The sequence below is a fragment of the Lepidothrix coronata genome, unplaced genomic scaffold, assembly GCF_001604755.1.
Source record: "Lepidothrix coronata isolate B3197 unplaced genomic scaffold, Lepidothrix_coronata-1.0 Scaffold35, whole genome shotgun sequence".
Classification (NCBI taxonomy): domain Eukaryota; kingdom Metazoa; phylum Chordata; class Aves; order Passeriformes; family Pipridae; genus Lepidothrix; species Lepidothrix coronata.
The window spans coordinates 3,293,348-3,303,232 of record NW_016690215.1 but is presented as its reverse complement, the minus strand read 5'-3'; positions in this window follow the sequence as shown (position 1 = coordinate 3,303,232).

The window sequence follows — 9,885 nt, the reverse complement described above, 5'->3', positions numbered from 1 at the left end:
CCTCTGGAATACATAAGAACAAAATATTATTGCTTTTTGGTATTTTGCAGACAGGCCTTATGCTCGTACCTGAATGATTAAGATATAAAAATGTCAATTCAGTTTTATTGCAGAAAGTAGCTTAATCTAGTTTATTGTGAACATAGAGAAGTTCTTCAGTAGTTTTGCAAAGGCAGTTTCAGGCACTGGATTGTTTAACCTATATTTTATTTTATGTTAATATTTAAATTTTATTTTTATGTATATAGTTATACTACAGCCAGATTAGAATGGCCCAATTACTTTTTATCTCATTGTCATTCTACAATGTTCTGGCACTGTAGTACGTGATACTGTAAAATAAACAGTATTTAGGATTTAGATGATAAAACTCTGGATCATCAACAAGAGGATCCTTTTAGTCCCATTTCAAACCTAGTGACTCATTATTCTTCAAAGGCAATTTCAGATTCAAGTAATACTCAGTTCACATCACATTTATCAAAAGAAGATCAATATTTAAGTAAATGTTACCCATGAAACACTGGGTAACAGGAGAGGCTGAGGAAGGAATGAAAACAAAAAGAAAAAGAAAAGATGCTCTTAAAATACATGAAGAGAAAAAGAGAACCAAAAACAGAAAGAGAAACACTGCTGAAACCTCCATGCCTAAGTTTCAAGAGGAAAAGATTATCTGCAATTCTCAACAATGACTTGCAAACCACTTGCTTGGATCACAACATAATAGAATGACTACATGACTAAGCCCTTCAAACTCGCCTGTATTATTTATCTTCTCCAGTCACTGATATCCAGCAGGTCAAATGCCTATTTCTGAGAGCCTAAAGGGATCATTAAAAGCAAAATTATTCAGCAATCGTATTTATTGTAGCAAGTTGAAAATTAGCTACTTTGTGGCTCAAATTTAAAGATAAGCAGAAAAAAGAATGCAAATTTTACCTACCAACCATAATTTTTTGAAAGGATTCAGTGAGACACGATCAGAGAATGCCCAGTGTTCCTCTGTGGGACCACTCAAGTCTCTCCTTGGAAGTAACAATATGCTGATAAAAGTCTAGTTTGATTCTCTTATGAGTTTCCACATGTTTATTAATTTCAGATACAACAAATTGCAACCATGCTCTGAAAACTAAATTAGGTTCTTCCCAGCTCAGTACTGCTTCTAAAGCCCTCATTTGTGCCCTTATATACACCCAAAATATTTTTGGATGACTCAACCAGATTTATGAACACTGATAGAGTGAGAACACGAGTATTCCACAGTGCACATTTATCTAGTGTATTTAGCCCAAGGGACATATCCTATGGGACATGAGGAGTGAAAACTACATGCAAACAGAACAAATTCATATGGTAAATGAAATTATTACATGTGGATGGAGTTGATATAATGGCTCATCCACTATGCTAGAGACTCCTATTCAAGCATGCAGTGTAAAATAAACTTGCTGTCATAGGAGCAACAGTGGGACACATATTGTGGTTATACCCAAAGTAGGTTTAAAATCATCAAAAATATACAAAACAATGACTGGATATCTCTGACCACTGAACTACAAAATATAAAGATAAGACTGCTTTCTTCACAGTCAATGGTGCTTGGTTGTTTCTAAACCTGAACACTTTTCTTAGCAAAAACTATTTAGAGAATTTGACCTTTAGTCACAAATTGTTTTAAGGTGGTGCAGGCAATGAGTTTACTATTTTTTGCAAATACTAAGTGTTACACATACTGATGCATGCCTATGCTTGTTTTTACTGTTAGAGCAAAGAAAACATGTACATTTGTTTGAACTTCAAAATCAGAAAACAAACCTTCACATCTCCATAGAGAAAGGTAATTCTTTTGATTTCTCCAAGAAGAAAAGTATGAAGGGGTGGGGACAGATGGGGGGAACGATGTAGTCTGTCTTGTTCTTTCTGTGGTGTGGTTTGGTTGTGGTGTTTTTGTTTGCTTGTTTGCATTGTTGTTTTTTTGGGGGGTTTTTGTTTGTTTTTCTTAATGTAATTCTGGTCATAATTACAGCAACGAAAAAAACCAAAAAGCCCCAAAGTCTTAGAAAAGAGAGGATGTGTCCTTTCAAAGGTCAGAGTTAAACAATTTTCACAAAATAGTATTTTTAAAAGTGATGTTTTAAAAGCAGAAAAATTCAGCATAATGGAACTGACAGTTCCAAAAGATGAACCAATGAATGACATGGATTTACCCCTAAAGTTCCTTTCTTGTCCAGATGTGGGGCCACCTACTAATTGTCTGCTCAGACCACAACACAGTCTCTCATCATGCCAAGACGGTTTTACAGAATAAATCCCTGTCTGAGATGCTTTGCTGATATATTAAGTGATCATCTACAGCTTTTACAGCTGTATGGATTTTACAGTAGATTGAAAACTTTAATGAAAAAAACATGAATCACATGAACCAATTTCAAACTAATTTCCCTCTAGATGTTACAGACAGTAATTCTTACTGATTTTTTTTTAATTATTATGTTAATAGCATTAATAAAATGTTAGTCATTAATGTTTATCCGTAATTATGCAGAGAATAACTAGCAATTCACCAATGCTACAAGCTTCTGTGATTTGACTCAGTCTCGCAGGCTTAATGGATGTGATTAAATTATTTTATGCAGAGTAAACATTTGCAGTGTTTCCCTTCTTGCTCCTGTCCCAACCTAAGCAAATAAACTGACTGCCAGCATCAGTCTCATGCTTCTCATGTGAAACCTATTGTGAACTTTCAAAGCTCAGTACTGTAAGAGAGAACTTGATGTACTTCTAAATAAATTCACAGATTATTTGCTTAACAGTTTTGAACAATTAAGGTTATGGCCCCAGTCATTTGTCTAAAAAGTATTCTGTGGGAAATTAAATGCATTTAGGGAAGAAAATAATTCTTCCCCTTTTCTTTCCCATTGCTTCAAATGTGTCTCCAGAATAAAGTATTTTCCCCACATCCATTTTTCACTACACAAATAGTTTTTCTTTCTTGGAATTTGAAAAGAATTTTCAGGAAATACTGGGATCCTCTGCAGCTTTTAAAACCTAGGTTATGACACAGCACAGTCAGTGCTGGAGACATACCTAAAAGCAGAGCAAGATTGAAGTCCTGCACTTCTGTAGCCAATGCGTTTCCAAAGGCCCTGGGTTCTGTGATTTCTGCTTCTGTTGATGCTGTAAAAATAATATTGGTGAGATGGCAGTAATGTGCCCACAGCTGCAGCAGACAGATACACTGGGGGTCAAAATTTTTCTTGTTGAGTGTTTCCAAAGGACAGTTGTTTCTTAATCCCAGATCAAAGACCTCATGAGAGAAAGGAGAAGACTGGAGCCTGGTGCTAATGTTCCCTGCCCTAAATCTCACCTCTTATAATGACTTCCTGTACATGGTCTCTTCTATTAGGATACAAACTTTCTAAGATAGACTTGTCTTGCCTACTTAGGCTAGCAACCAGAGGATATCACAGAATCATAGAATCAGCCAGGTTGGAAGGGACGTCCAAGATCATCAAGTCCAACCCTTGATTCACTACCGCTGCAGTTACTAGACCATGGCACTAAGTGCCACATCCAGTCTCTTTTTAAAAATCTCCAGGGATGGAGAATCTACCACTTCCCTGGGCAGCCCATTCCAATGTCTGACCACTCTCTCTGTAAAGAAATTCTTTCTAATATCTAACCTAAACCTCCCCTGGCACAACTTAAGACCATGCCCTCTTGTCTTGCTGATGGTTGCCTGAGAAAAGAGACCAACCCCCACCTGACTACAACCTTCTTTCAGGTAGTTGTAGAGACTGATGAGGTCTCCCCTGAGCCTCCTCTTCTCCAGGCTGAACAGCCCCAGCTCCTTCAGCCTCTCCTCATAGGACTTGTGCTTGAGTCCCTTCACCGGCCTCATTGTTCTCATCTGGACCTGCTCCAGGACCTCAATGTCCTTCCTGAACTGAGGGGCCCAGAACTGGACACAGCACTCCAGGTGTGGCCTCACCAGCACTGAGTACAGGGGAAGAATCACTTCCCTGCACCTGCTGGCCACACTGTTCCTGATGCAGGCCAGGATGCCATTGGCCTTCTTGGCCACCTGGGCACACTGTTGGCTCATGTTCAGCTTCTTGTCAATCCAAACTCCCAGGTCCCTCTCTGTCTGGCTGCTCTCCAGCCACTCTGCCCCCAGCCTGTAGCGCTGCATGGGGTTGTTGCGGCCAAAGTGCAGGACCCGGCACTTGGCCTTGTTGAACCTCATCCGGTTGGAATCAGCCCAACTCTCAAACCTATCCAGGTCCCTCTGCAGAGCCCTCCTGCCTTCCAGCTGATCAACACTCCCCCCAACTTAGTGTCATCTGCAAATTTGCTGATGATGGATTCAATCCCCTCATCTATGACAAAATTAAGAGCCTCCTTTCAACAGGGTTATTTGTTTGAGGGTTTTTTTCTTCTTGTTAATTCAGTTCCCAGTTGATGACCTTCAGGAGTTACGAAATACAGATGGTAGCAGGAGTAACCAGGACAATCGCCTTTGCTAGGCAGGAGTTTCAACACTTCTGTATACAAACAGTCTCTAAACTGTTCTCATTCAGGGTGGCCCTCAAAATTGTGGGTCACGGGAGCTGAAGCAAACTGGAAACTTCTAATTAGGGGGCATTAGGGGACTGTCTTGGTGACAAGTTTTCCTTGGCTTGCTGGGAGTTTGCAAAAAGAATTTAGGGTGCTGCTCTTGACCTAGAAAAGCACTTAGGGACAGTTTTTATGGCCACCCATGTTTTTCCTTTTGCAATACCAGTCAATATTAGCAAAGGCGTTAAGCTTCTACATGTTCAAAAAAAAAAGATACTGTAATTCATGAAGCTGTTGGAATTCACACTGAGTCAGTGTAGCCAAAGATCTCAAGATGTGCCCATTCAAATAAAACTGGGCTATAAAGCAAAGAAATTCCTGCAAATGAGAAGCAAACTGCTGGTAGGATTCATCTCATCAGCATCTACATATTTACAAACTAGACTTCTATAATTGCACTAGCACCCTGGACCCCCTACACAGCTCCCATTTAGAAGCCATGGAGAAAAAAAACAGCATTTCTCAAGCACAAATAATCTGGCTTCTTTTAAATATCTTCATTAGGATGAGAGGGATTCTGTTGTAGAATTGCCCATTGTTTATCTGTTGCCTATAAAGTGAAGGTGGAATGATTAGTATTTGTCTGTTAAATGCCATACTGATTGTTAACACAAAAACAATGTAGCTGGAGTTCTGTTTGAAAATAAACAGATGCAACAACCAAATCTCCTTGCCTTTCACTGTGACAAAAGATGCATCCATAAATTTAGAATGAGGCTCTTTTGGTCCAGAAGTGGCAGTAGAATAAGTAACAAAATGAATAAGCAGAGTCAGTTCATCTCACATTTTTAAAGGTCTATTTAGTTAAAATAATCTGTACCAAATTTTTATATTTTATTGTGGGATTCAGAGGCTCATATTAAATATTTGCTTTCCACTTCATCTCCATTTAGGCTGATACAAAACAGATGCTAAAATCTTTGAGAAAGTTCAGATCTTCCTGTCACTCTCATAATTTGCATGCAAAATATTATGTCTAGGATTTTCCTTAAGTGATTTCTGTGCTTTTTCTCGATTGTTCTAGCTCTTGAAAGAAAGATAAATATTCCCCTTCTGATTTGCTTGTTTAACCTGATAAGGTACTAAGATTAATTTTTCTTTCATACACTGGCTAATAAGGAGACATTAGCAATCAGAAGATAGTCTCATTAAGCATTTGATTCACACTGGATAGAGGTGTAGCATTACATTTTTCTAGCAGCATTGGCCTCATTCAACAGATTTTAATGAAGGATTGATTTTGATGCCATCTTTAATGAATACATGAACTAAAAGATTAAGTCTTTCAGTCAATCTTATGTAAGACACTGAAAATAATTGAAAAGCTTAAAGTGACAGACTGGGACAAGACTAATGTAAAGAAACCACTAAAAATATCAGGCTGCCAATATGGCTATCAAATATTGATTGAGTGCTTGCACAGAAAAAACAGAAGTGAATATTCATTTCAAAATTAATTAGGATATATTCCAGAATGATCACTGTTCTCCTCCACACTCAAGAGATGTCAGTAAAGCCACAAAATACATCTAACAAGTGCAGATGCTGCTGCTTACAGGATTACCTGTTCAAACTGGAGCAGCATCTAGTTTTCCTAGCTTTAGACAATACAGAATGAGAAAAGACAACTGAAAGCAGCACCACAATTTAACTTTAGATTTTTTGTATCTTTTCAGAACGTAATCTCTATATTCCAATCTTCTATCACTAGATTTTTTTTTACTAAACAAAAAATAATTTAGAAAAGTTACTTTTCTTATTTTCTGTGTGCTTTTTGTTAAAAGTCATGTCATGATTTAAGTATCAAACCTGAATATGTCAGAGATAAGATACATTTGCCAGTTTGAATGAATTTTCCTTCTATAATAGTCTTGACAAAACTAAATTTGCCGGTTTTTTATCAGTAACTATTTCTTTGTCATGCACTATGACTTACAATATTCTTCTTATGACCTGATAGTTTTACCTTTTGAGGTCAGACAGTGATATTGCAGCAATACATGAGGGTGAGCTGTATATACAGAAAATAACAGGAGAGCTTAAAAGTTTTTCCTTGTTGTGAACCAGGTAGGTCTAACTTAGGATAGCAGCAGTGAAACAAATATTTAAGCAAAGAATCAACTTTTCTTTTTACCTCCCAATTGAAGTGATTTTTTTCCTTCTCTGTGTTTCTCCATTCTTTAGTCTAATGGGCCTTATGGACCTACACAATTGATGAGACTGTAGAACAGGAAACCTTTGAAATCACAGTCTTGGAAACACTTATTTGTAAATAGAGACACATACATGCACTTTGGAAATCCGTGCAAATATCTATTCATTTCTACAGCAAAGAGTACAGAATATTTCAAGGTAGATACAAGACAATTTATTTCTTGCTAGTTTTTTCTGTTGATCATTTTATACTTTGTATTACCTTTCGTTCTTTGTTCCCATTTCCATTTAATTTCTTCTCTTGTTCAAAATAAAAGTGCAGAAAAGGGACAAATGTCTGTACTCAAATATTTGATTTCATTTTGATTGCTGCTTTGATTTCCGGAAGACTTGAGGTAATATCAGAAATACTTCTGAACAATTACACTGTTTCTTTTTTCTCCCCCCCAACTGAAATCTAAAGATAGTAGACTGACTGTAATAAGAAGCTGTCGAGCTTTCATATTACCAGATCTAGCAGACAAAAAGAAAACAAATTTTTCATTTAATGCTTCAACACATGCCTTGCTTGAACGCATGGCTGTAAAAAGAGTTTTATTTTTCTTGCAAAGAATTGTCACAGTCTTTTCTCAATTCCACTTGCAGATATTTAATGTATAAGGGAACTAAGAGTTTGGCCATGAAAATAAAATAAAAGACTCAGTCTTACTGTAAAATTACTTGATTTCTCCTGGTGAAATCAGGAACTTTTCAATGAAATATTTTAAAACGTCTCTCTTCAAAGAACCCTTTTTTTCTGAGAATCACCATCCAGCAACCAATGCTCAGTAGTGGCACTGCTGTAATACAGCAGAGATCTTGAAGTACCCTAGACCCTTCAATGTGAACACATTGGCTGCACCTGCCTCTACCTATTCCCCAGCCTTGGTTCACACTTTTAAATGAAAAAATGGCATGAGTTTTTATATAATACTGGAACCATTTCCAGTCACTTTCTTTCCCATCCTGCTTGGAAAAATGGGATATTCTACTTGGATAGGCCACACAACTCAATGCTGCAAAGAGGTTCCAATGGCACTGAGTCCCCATCCTCATGTCTGAAGTTCTTGTCCTACTTTTCAGTTTTGTCTGCTTTTCCCTACCACCAAGCTTTGCCAATGTTTCATCTGCTCGAAAAAAAATTCATTTTTGTATTCAATACTTTTGGTTTGCTGGGGCTGGCAAAGCTCCTAGTCTGCACTATTTTTAAGAATGAAAAGTGACAACAAGTTTCTTTGCTATTGTTCTTTTTCTGCTTCCTCTGGGAACTCTCTCCTTGGGATTTCAGGTATCTTTAAATCTATGTCACCATCCCTCCCCAACTGGGCTTTGACATGTTGCAGGAAAAGCCCAATTCTTTGAGAACTCCCTAAACTCTGCACCTTTGTTTTCCTTTGAAACATTGAAATAGCTTTAAAGCTATTCATGTGTCTGATGAGTTTTTGGTTTATGGGCTTCATTGTTCTGTTTCTTTGCTATTTGTGAAACAGAAATGTCCCCAGCTTAAAAACACCATCAATATTACTCTCATGACAGCTTTCATCTACTATGTAACTTTCTCGTTTTGCCTAGCACAGCTGTTTGGCATGCCTGTTGTTAAAGGCACACTGAACTTAAGATAATTGTAAGACATCTGCTCTTTCTTCACAGAGTTCCAGAAGCCCATCCCTCATTACAAGACTTTTTCTACATTCCAGTGAGACATTCTGGAAGTTCAGCCAAGTTCAGTTTAAGACTCAGTCTTAAATAAAATCTTCTAGATAAAATCCTCCAAGTCAAAACTCAAAAATTATACAAAAAGTTAAAAAGAATGTAACTATGAACACTGGCTACAAACATTAACCACGCTATTGACTAGAAGTTCTCACATACTCTCTGAACTCTTCTACAAGGATACATAAAAGCACTGGGCTTCTGGGAACACCACCACAAATGGGCTAAGAACAGCAGACTTGCTTGTCTGTGTACTGGGGTGGTGTACAGAGGCAAAGCCATGCACCTGGAGAGGAATAACCCCAGGTACCAGTACAGCCCAGGGGACAACTGGCTGGAAGACAGCTTTGTAGAAAAGGGGGTGCTGAAAGCAGGAAGTTTAACATGAACAGCATCCTTGGCTTCATTAGCAACAGTGTGGCCACCAAGCCAAGGTAAGTGCTTCCCTCCTCCTCTGCTCAGCACTCATGAGACCCCTTCAGAGGTGCTTTGCAGAGCACTGAACTCCCCTGTACAAGAAAGACACTGTCTCACTGGAGTGCAGCTATCACTGAGCCACTGGCATGGTCACAGGGACAACACACAGGAAGGAAGGGGAGAGGCTGAGCAAACTGGGCTGGTTCAATCCTAAGACCCAGAAGGATACTCCTCTGCTGTCTCTAACTATATAGTAACTACTGGTAGGTTATAGAGATGGTGGAGCCAGACTTTTCAAAGGCACACAATAAAACAGGATGAGAGGCAATTGATAGAGGCTGAAACATAGGGAATTCTGATTAAAGACAGGAAAATCTGTTTCGCCTTGAAGTGATTTGACACTGTAACAGGTTTCCCAGAGAGGTTGTGAAATATTTGTCCTTGGAGATACGAAGAAATCAGTTTGTCCTAGAGCAACCTGACCTTCAAACCTCAGTTGATGCTGTGACTCTGCATCTCAGATATTGCAGGAGTAAGGTCCTATGGCTGAGCTCTCCTTCATGGGATTCAGAAGGCATAATATCTGTTAGTTCCGTACATAATTTGAGTGATGACCTCATGTGACTGGGAAAGAACCTTTGCTTTTTATGAGTCTTGCCTTCAATGCAGAATACTGTGCCTCATTTTCACACTAGAAAATTATTTTGATTGTTACTTTTCCCTCTTTTCTNACATCCTTTGCTTTTTATGAGTCTTGCCTTCAATGCAGAATACTGTGCCTCATTTTCACACTAGAAAATTATTTTGATTGTTACTTTTCCCTCTTTTCTGTCTTTAACTCTACTGCAAGTCTCCAGTGTTTACAAAAGAAGTGTAGAAAAGTGTAAAAATATTTTGGTCAGCAGAATTAAACAATATTTTCCATTCGGTGATAGAAACATGCCC